Source organism: Herpailurus yagouaroundi, unplaced genomic scaffold (genome assembly GCF_014898765.1).
Source record: "Herpailurus yagouaroundi ecotype Mexico unplaced genomic scaffold, PumYag 140, whole genome shotgun sequence".
NCBI classification, from domain to species: Eukaryota; Metazoa; Chordata; class Mammalia; order Carnivora; family Felidae; genus Herpailurus; species Herpailurus yagouaroundi.
This window is the reverse complement of record NW_024412395.1, coordinates 22,231,308-22,239,575: the sequence shown is the minus strand read 5'-3', so window position 1 is coordinate 22,239,575 and position 8,268 is coordinate 22,231,308.

Below are 8,268 nucleotides of genomic sequence, written 5' to 3'. Positions count from 1 at the left end.
GTATGGAAACCAATATGACAATACATTTCATATATTAAACACAAAAAGTAAAAAACAAAAAAAAACTAACCTAGCCACATTTGCCTATTATCTCTTTACATATACTGATTTTCTTCAAAGTGCTTCTCATCACTTAATATTGTTACATGTTTAATTTTTATTTGTTTATTGTCTCTCTCCCACTAAAATATAAGATACAAGAGGTTAGTGCCAGCCATGTTTTTCATTGTTGTATATTTCATGCTAAATCAGGGTTTCTCGCATAAAAGGAGCTCTATCACCACCTGAATGAATGAATGAGTGAATGAGTGAGTGAATGAATGAGTGAGTGAATTTTAGTTGCTCTTTAGCAGTGTGGCCCTCTTTCAGCTGTTACTATCACCACAAATCCAATTTCCACTCACACACCTCATTTTCAGATACACAGTAGCACCCACCTCGTCACTCTCCATCAATTAAGCTTTTGCTTCCCTTATCTTAACAGCTCCAAATGAGGCAGTGTGCCTCCTGAAAGGTGATATTCTGTCATGGCTTTTTTTTTTTTTTTAAGTTGAGAGAAGTGGAAAAACAAAGGTAACTCGAAACCAGTCTTGGAGCCTGATGGGGAGGAAGAACACAGTGGCCTTTGAGCATCTGGGCTGAGACCAGCCCCCATGGTAGATGCTTCCCAGCTCTTGCTTCCAGGAAGAACTCCCAGGATCTCAGAACTTCCAGTCCTCCACTTCTCTCTGGTACCTGGGTTCGCTTTGGGCCTGAGCAGCACCTTCAGAAAGAGCATTAGTGTAGTTAAGATTTGGACAGCCTTGGGGCGCCTGGGTGGCGCAGTCGGTTAAGCGTCCGACTTCAGCCAGGTCACGATCTCGCGGTCTGTGAGTTCGAGCCCCGCGTCGGGCTCTGGGCTGATGGCTCGGAGCCTGGAGCCTGTTTCCGATTCTGTGTCTCCCTCTCTCTCTGCCCCTCCCCCGTTCATGCTCTGTCTCTCTCTGTCCCATAAATAAATAAAAAAAGTTGAAAAAAAATTTTTAAATAAAATAAAAATAAAAAAAAAAAGATTTGGACAGCCTTGGGTCCAAAGCCAAGCTCTAACCCCATCAGGTCCAACATTCAAAGTGAGGTCACATTCATTAATTCAACATTTATGGAGTGCTTTCTATGCACAACCCCAGACTAAGTGATGGAAAAACATCCACAAGATAAATGTTATAGAATGCTATCTCTGGGAGTTTATAATCTAGTGGGAAAGATAGGCATAAGTTCATAATCTCTTGGTTACAACTGTAGTAAACTCCCTGTTGAAGAAGTCACTTGTTCTGTGATGGTTGATATCAGTCCTTAGACTGTAGGATAGGAAGGAAATATTTCTGACATATAATTGAGCTGAAACAAAAAGGTTGAGAGTTAACCAAAACTTGGCCAAAAGGCAGGAAGGCAATGAGAGTGTGTAGGTTGAGCATGGGAGATGCTTGGATTATTTAGAAACATGGCCCAAGATCAGAGTAGCCAGTACACAGTGAGCAAGGTGGAAACCAATAGAAGGGAGGCAAGGACAAAATGGTACACGGTGGGCCAAATTTAGGACCTCAGTATGGTGCTAAGGACAATGGGAAATTAATGAAATACTTTAGCAAGGGAAGGTCAGCAGGGCATAATCAGTTTTGCATTTTGTAATGATTTCTCAGGTCTCTGTAGAAGATGGGTTATTAGAGAGCAAGTGTGGAAAAGAGGGTCAACCAGGTAGTAAGTACTACAAGATCCAAGTAAAAACTAATGACTCCTTGGACTAGAGTGCTAATAAAGATGGAGAGAAGCAGATGGACTTGAGAGATATTTAGGAGATAAAGTCACTAGGCTCCTGATGGATTGGACATGAGCAGTGAGGGAGGAGAGTGCCTCCAGGAAGACTCTTGACTTTCTTTCTTTTTTTTTTTCCAAGTCTGGTTATTTATTTTGAGAGAGAGAGAATGCAAGCAGGGGAGGGGCACAGAGAGGGGAGAGACAGAGAATCCCAAGCAGGTTTTGAAATCCATGTTGAGCCTGATGTGGGGCTCAATCCCAGGAGTGTGAGATCATGACCTGAGCCAAAATCAAGAGTCAGACGCTTAAGTGACTGAGCCACCCAGGCACCCCAACTCTTGGCTTTCTAATTTGAGCAACTGAGAAGATGCTGCTACCTTCACTGAGATAAGATCCATTGGGCCCAAAGCAGGATGAGGGGAAATATCATAACTGTGATTTTGGACATTGTGACTTTGCACTGGCAACAACTTATTGCCTGTGAGTCTTGAGCTGATGTGTGCAACGGTGAGGACCTTGCTATCCTAAAGAGTGATTGTATAGCCTGGACCGTGGCCCAGCAGAGCAAGTGCTCAGCAATGTTACTTCCCTTTCCCTTCTTACCACCAGCCTTTGGTCATTAATTCATTCCGTACCTGTCAAGCAGTCACCTAGATACATGAGTGAACTCATGAGGTCCCTGTTGTGTTGGGGTATACTTTCTAGAAGGATAGACAGATGATAAAATAAGCAGCCAGTAACTATTCTAGCTAAACTCTAGGAAGATGAATAGAGCAGGTTAAAGAAGAGAGATGGGTGCTGCTTTATGTAGAGTGGCCAAGGCGTCTCTCTGGGAAGGTGACAGTTAAGCACAGACCCAAGTGAAATGAGGAAGCCAGCTTAAATGCAAGGATGCAGAAGAGGGATCGAGGCAGAAGGGACACAAAATCATAAAGACTCTGATGGGCCTTTGCTTGGCTTGTTCTAGGAGCAGCACAAAGACCTGTGTGACTGGAAGCCAGTAAGCAAGGGGGGCCTGGTAGGAGTTGATGCTAAACAAGTGGCCAGGGTTCGTTCATACAAGGTGAGCACTTTGGCATTCACTCAGAAGCCACTGGAGGACTATGAGCTGGTGAGTGACAAAAGCCGTGTTCTGCAGGACAGAATGGTTTAGTCTATGACAGATGAAGAAGTCTTCAATAGAACCAGCTTTTTTTTTTTTCTATTTCTACCTCGACTCAGTGAGTGAATACAAAACAGCTGTAGAACCCAATTAATTTTTTTAAATGACATTTATGGAGCATTTGCTATGAATCTCTTGCAGAGCCTTTTACATGTTACAAGTGGTTCAGATAGCAGCCTTCTTGTGGGCGATCAACCTAACATGCTTGTAGAGTATTTCATTTGGTGTTCAGATCAACCTTGGAAGTGGATTTGACTACCTCCCTTTCGCAGATGAGGAAACTGAGGGTCAGAGAAGTTAAATAACTTCTGTAAAGTGCCAGTAAATAACAAATGGTGGAGTCAGGATTCACCACATGTGAATGGAAGCCCAAGGCTTCCAGACTCCAAGTCCATACAGCTTCAATGGCTTCATGACAAGGTGGCACCTGATTATCCCCATGAACATGTTTTATATTGAAAGGAAAGGATCTGAAAACAAACAAATGACCAACCAGCACAAAGTAAGTTCACATTTCAAAAAAAAAGTGCATCACTGACAATGAATGGAGAGAGAAATTTTCAAGCACAGAAGTGGAGAAAGCCTTCCCACCAGAAAGGATGGCAGAGTATACATATACTGTTTAAGGACCCATTAAACTGTCCTTACACTCATATGTTCACACATGCACATATGGGCTGTGGCCCTACGTAAGATCAGGTAAGGCACTATGTTTTAAAAGACGCTACATCTATTCTACTATACAGCCAGGATGGAAAATGTTATTATCTATCAGTTGTCAAACTGTATCACCCACATTCTTGGCCACCTTCTTTGTTGGGTCACCTGTGTGGGGCTGGGGGGTATACAAGATAAATAGTAATCCAGGTGATTGGAACGCTGGCAGCACAATAACTGCGCTCTCTGACAACCACCTGAATCACAACACAACAAATTGTAGCAATGGTCATATTTGCCGGAGGCAACCATTGTGCCTACAGGCAGGAAAAAAGTCAAAGGCAGGGTAAGTGTTTAAAAGAAAAGGCTGCCAGAAGTTAACCAGAGTGGAAAAAGCCATGACCCAGCAGAGCTCAATAGGGACTTTGAGGGGACTTCTGATTTCTAATCTGCCCAGTCAGGGGAAAAAAAAAAAAAAAAAAAAAAGGAGTATCCATTACTACAAACAGGAAGTATGGAATTCATAGAAGTTCAAACATTCTCAGAAAAAAAGAACTACCTCTTTTCAGAGTTTCCATTTTCCAAGTGGTTTCTAAGTGCTTTTAACATGTAGGGCAATAACTCGGGCTTTTTTTTTTTTTTTTAATAGTGCAGAGCTAATTACCAGACGTAGCTGTACTGCAAGCACTTAATGCCTACATAAAACATGGGGCCATAATGAAGATAATTGAAAGTATGACTTTCATCAATATTTAATTAGCATTTGGTGCTAACTCATTATTTCGGTACAATTAATTTGACATCTTGCTATAAGTCCTGAACAGATTTCAATCCAGAGGGCTGTTTTATTGGCGAGACATGTGTAACATCACACATGCCCCTGCCCAGAGGAAACAATATGAAATATGGGGGGATGATTGACAGTTTAATCTAGTTCTGAATCGCGAAGCCTAATATATTAAAACCAAATATGCATGTTTACTTAGCAAGGCAAATCCAGTATTAATGAAACTCCTGGCCTTGCTCGCCAGTCAGGGATAGAACCCCACTGTTTCAGGTCAACTTTCTGGGGTATCATCTGTTGCAGTAATAGGAGAAACATTCAGAGTAAGAGCACTCTGTTGGTCACCTCCAATCCAAAGTTTAATAACCCACCCACTTGAACCATCTAAGAAGCTCAGTGTATTGTCCTGCTAAAGACAAGGGAGTCCACAGCAGGAAGGGAGAGGCCAGGATCCAGGGATCTGGGTTTTATGCTGGTCCTACAACATAACCACTTATTAGCCTTTGGGTAAGTCCCTGAAAGTTCCTGCGGCCCAGTTTATGAAATGGTAAATAAGCCCCATTAAATCAGTGTCCCTCAAACTATCTGTGGTAAAAGGGCCAGTTTTGTGTCTTACATTTTGTTTTTTCTTATTTTCCAGTGGTTGTGAATTGATATGTCCTTAAAATACAATTTTAAAAAAATGAACAGAAAAATACTATGTTCCCAAACACTGTTCTGGGCACTGATGTGATGAAATAGCAAATAAAAACACAAACAAATTTCCTGAGTCCATGAACCTTATATTCTAGTGGGAAGAAGAAAAATAGCAAATAAGAAAACCAATAGAGAAAAAGAGAAGTGGGGACAGTGGTAAGAGATGGGAGGAAGGAAAGCAGGTAACATGCCAGAGAGTGATAGGGCAGGATGGGTTGTGTTCACAGCAAGGGAGGGGAGGGAGGCAGGAGGAGGGGAGGGGGTCCTCTGAAGGGAGGCTCTGAGGCAAAGACTGAAAGTTGAGATTGGATGGCAAGAGGAGCCAGGCATCCCTACCCCCTGGAGAGGAGCACTCTAGGCATCTTTACTTAGTGCCAATTCCTCACCAGGCACCAGCACTGAGAATAGGGTTGCAAAGATTGATTTGATATAGCCCTCACCTCTGAAAAGGTCATTTTCTAATTAATACTCATAAATAATTAAAACATTTTAATGTAAGGGATTTGGGTACTTTATTGACCTCTCGACGTGACTAATTGCTCAAAAAAAATATTAACAGATAACACCTTTATTGAATACCTGCGGTGAGCCAGGACTTCTTCAAAGCAATTTTCATAGATTTCTAGACTCTATATGGCAGGTTTCATGATGATGATGACTATATTGTTACTATTTAATAGTTAAAAAGGCACAGAATAGGTAATTTCCCCAAGTCAGTTAGCAAGTGTGAGAGGTAGAAATTAAACCCTGTAGTCCTTTGCCAGACTCTAGACTTTTGATATTATACTGAAACTACACTTTTTTTTTTTTAACGTTTATTTATGAGAGAGAAAGAGACAGAGCATGAACGGGGGAGGGGCAGAGAGACAGGGATACAGAATCCATAGCAGGCTCCAGGCTCTGTGCTGGAGCACGGGCACCCCTATACTGAAACTACTCCTTATGGTGTTCTTAAAAATGTTTTCCTATACAGAATTCAGAGGTCAGTATGTTTTTTAAAATGTTACTCTTTTTATTTTTTAATTATAAATATTTTTCTATGCCAATATTCAGTTCAATTATTTTGCAAACGGAAAGTCATATACTCTATACAAAAATAATTTATAACTTCAAAAAAGAATAGAAAAATAATAAAAAGACATATAAAATAAAGCCCCGATTTTTAATTATTAGGTTTAATAGATGTACAATTACTCCTCAAAATTGCTATAATGCTTTCTATACTCTTATTCTCAACTTTTGTATGTATCTGTTGTGGATCAGTGAATATTTGTGGACCATACTTGAGGGGCACTGCTTTAGACTTCTCTCAGGAAGAACTAAGAAAATAAACAGATTTTATTTTTTTGTTATTTTCTAAATATTTATTTTTGAGAGAGAGAGTAACAGCACGTGAGTGGGGACAGGGCAGAGAGAGAGGAAGGCAGAGGATCTGAAGCAGGCTCCTGAGCTGTCAGCACAGAGCCTGATGTGGGACTTGAGCCTAAATGGGATGCAAACAAGTCGGATGCTTAACTGACTGAGTCACCCAGGCACCCCAGGAAATGAAGAGATGTTAAAACAATATGAGGAAAAAGTAAAATTACTCCAATTATGAGAGGCTACTTCTGAAAAAAAAAAAGGCAGCAATAGCATTCAGATATAGGGAGGAGACTGGCTTTTCTTAGGATTTAAGTAAGAAACAACAGTGATCCCTAATTTTGAGTTAGTCACCCCTCTGAGACTTCTTGGGCCACACGTTCAAGAATAACACACTTACTTTATGTTGAATTCTACTATAAACAGAAGGGGAATCAACTAACTGGACAAATTGAGAAGCTAATAGTATGTATGACGTATCAAAGCCTTTGAAAAGCAGAGAGACATCTGCTTTATAATATCCAAAGATGGATGCTGTGTGTGAAACAATTTTGTTGAGGTTAAACTGACATAAAATAAACTGCACATGTTTGAGGTGCACTTTATGATAACTTTTGACATGAACATACCTATCAGCCCCAAAATTTCCTCCTGCCATTTTAATCCCTCCCTCCTTCCCTGCATTCCCTCCCCTCTGCCCATCTCCCAACCCCAGATGACTGTGGCTCTGCTTTCAATACCATAGATTAGTATTCATTTCTAGAAATGTGTATGATTGGAATCAAAAGCATATAACTTTTTTTAATCTGGCTACTTTAAACAATTTTTTTTAATGTTTACTCATTTTTTGAGAGAGAGAGAGAGAGACAGACAGAGCATGAGTGGGGGAGGGGCAGAGAGAGAGGGAGACAGAATCTGAAGCAGGCTCCAGCCTCTGTCAGCACAGAACCCGATGAGGGGCTCAAACTCATGAAACATCAGATCATGACCTGGCTGAAGCTGGACGCTAAACTAACTGAGCCGTCCAGGTGCCCCTTGAATAATTATGTTGATATTTATCCATGTTATTATATTTACATATAACATATTATATATAATTCATATATATATATATATATATATATATATATATATATATAAATACAAGTCCTTTATCAGTTATATGCTTTTAAAATGTGAATGTTTTCTCCCACAGAGGTGTGGCTTTGTGGCTTTTCATTCTCTTAATGGTATCTTCCAAAGACTAGATATTTATAATTTTTATGAAGTCCAACTTATTTTTCACTTTATGGATCACGCTTTTAGTGGGATACCTAAGAAAACTTTAACTCAAAAGCACAAAGAGTATCTTATGTTTTCTTCTATAAATTTTATAGTTTTAGGTTGTACATTTTGGCCTATGATCCGTTTTAAGGTAAGTTTTGTATATAGTGTGAGGCATGCATGAAAGTTCATATATTTTTAAAATTTTCTTTAATGTTTATTTATTTTTGGGAGAGAGAGAGCACGAGCAGAGGAGGGGCAGAGAGAGAGGGAGACCCAGAATCCAAAGCAGGCTCCAGGCTCTGAGCTGTCAGCACAGACAGAGCTCAACATGGGGCTCAACTCACGAACGGAAAGATCATGACCTGAGCCAAAGTAGCACTGCTGACTGAGCCACCCAGGCACCCCATAAATGGAAGTATTTTCTTAAATTTAATTTGATTGTTGGCTACTAGTATGTAAAAATACAACTAACTTTAAAAAATATTCTCACTCACCATCTGTCCAAGAACACTAAACAGAGTTCTCAAAAGATGATAGATATTAGAAAAGG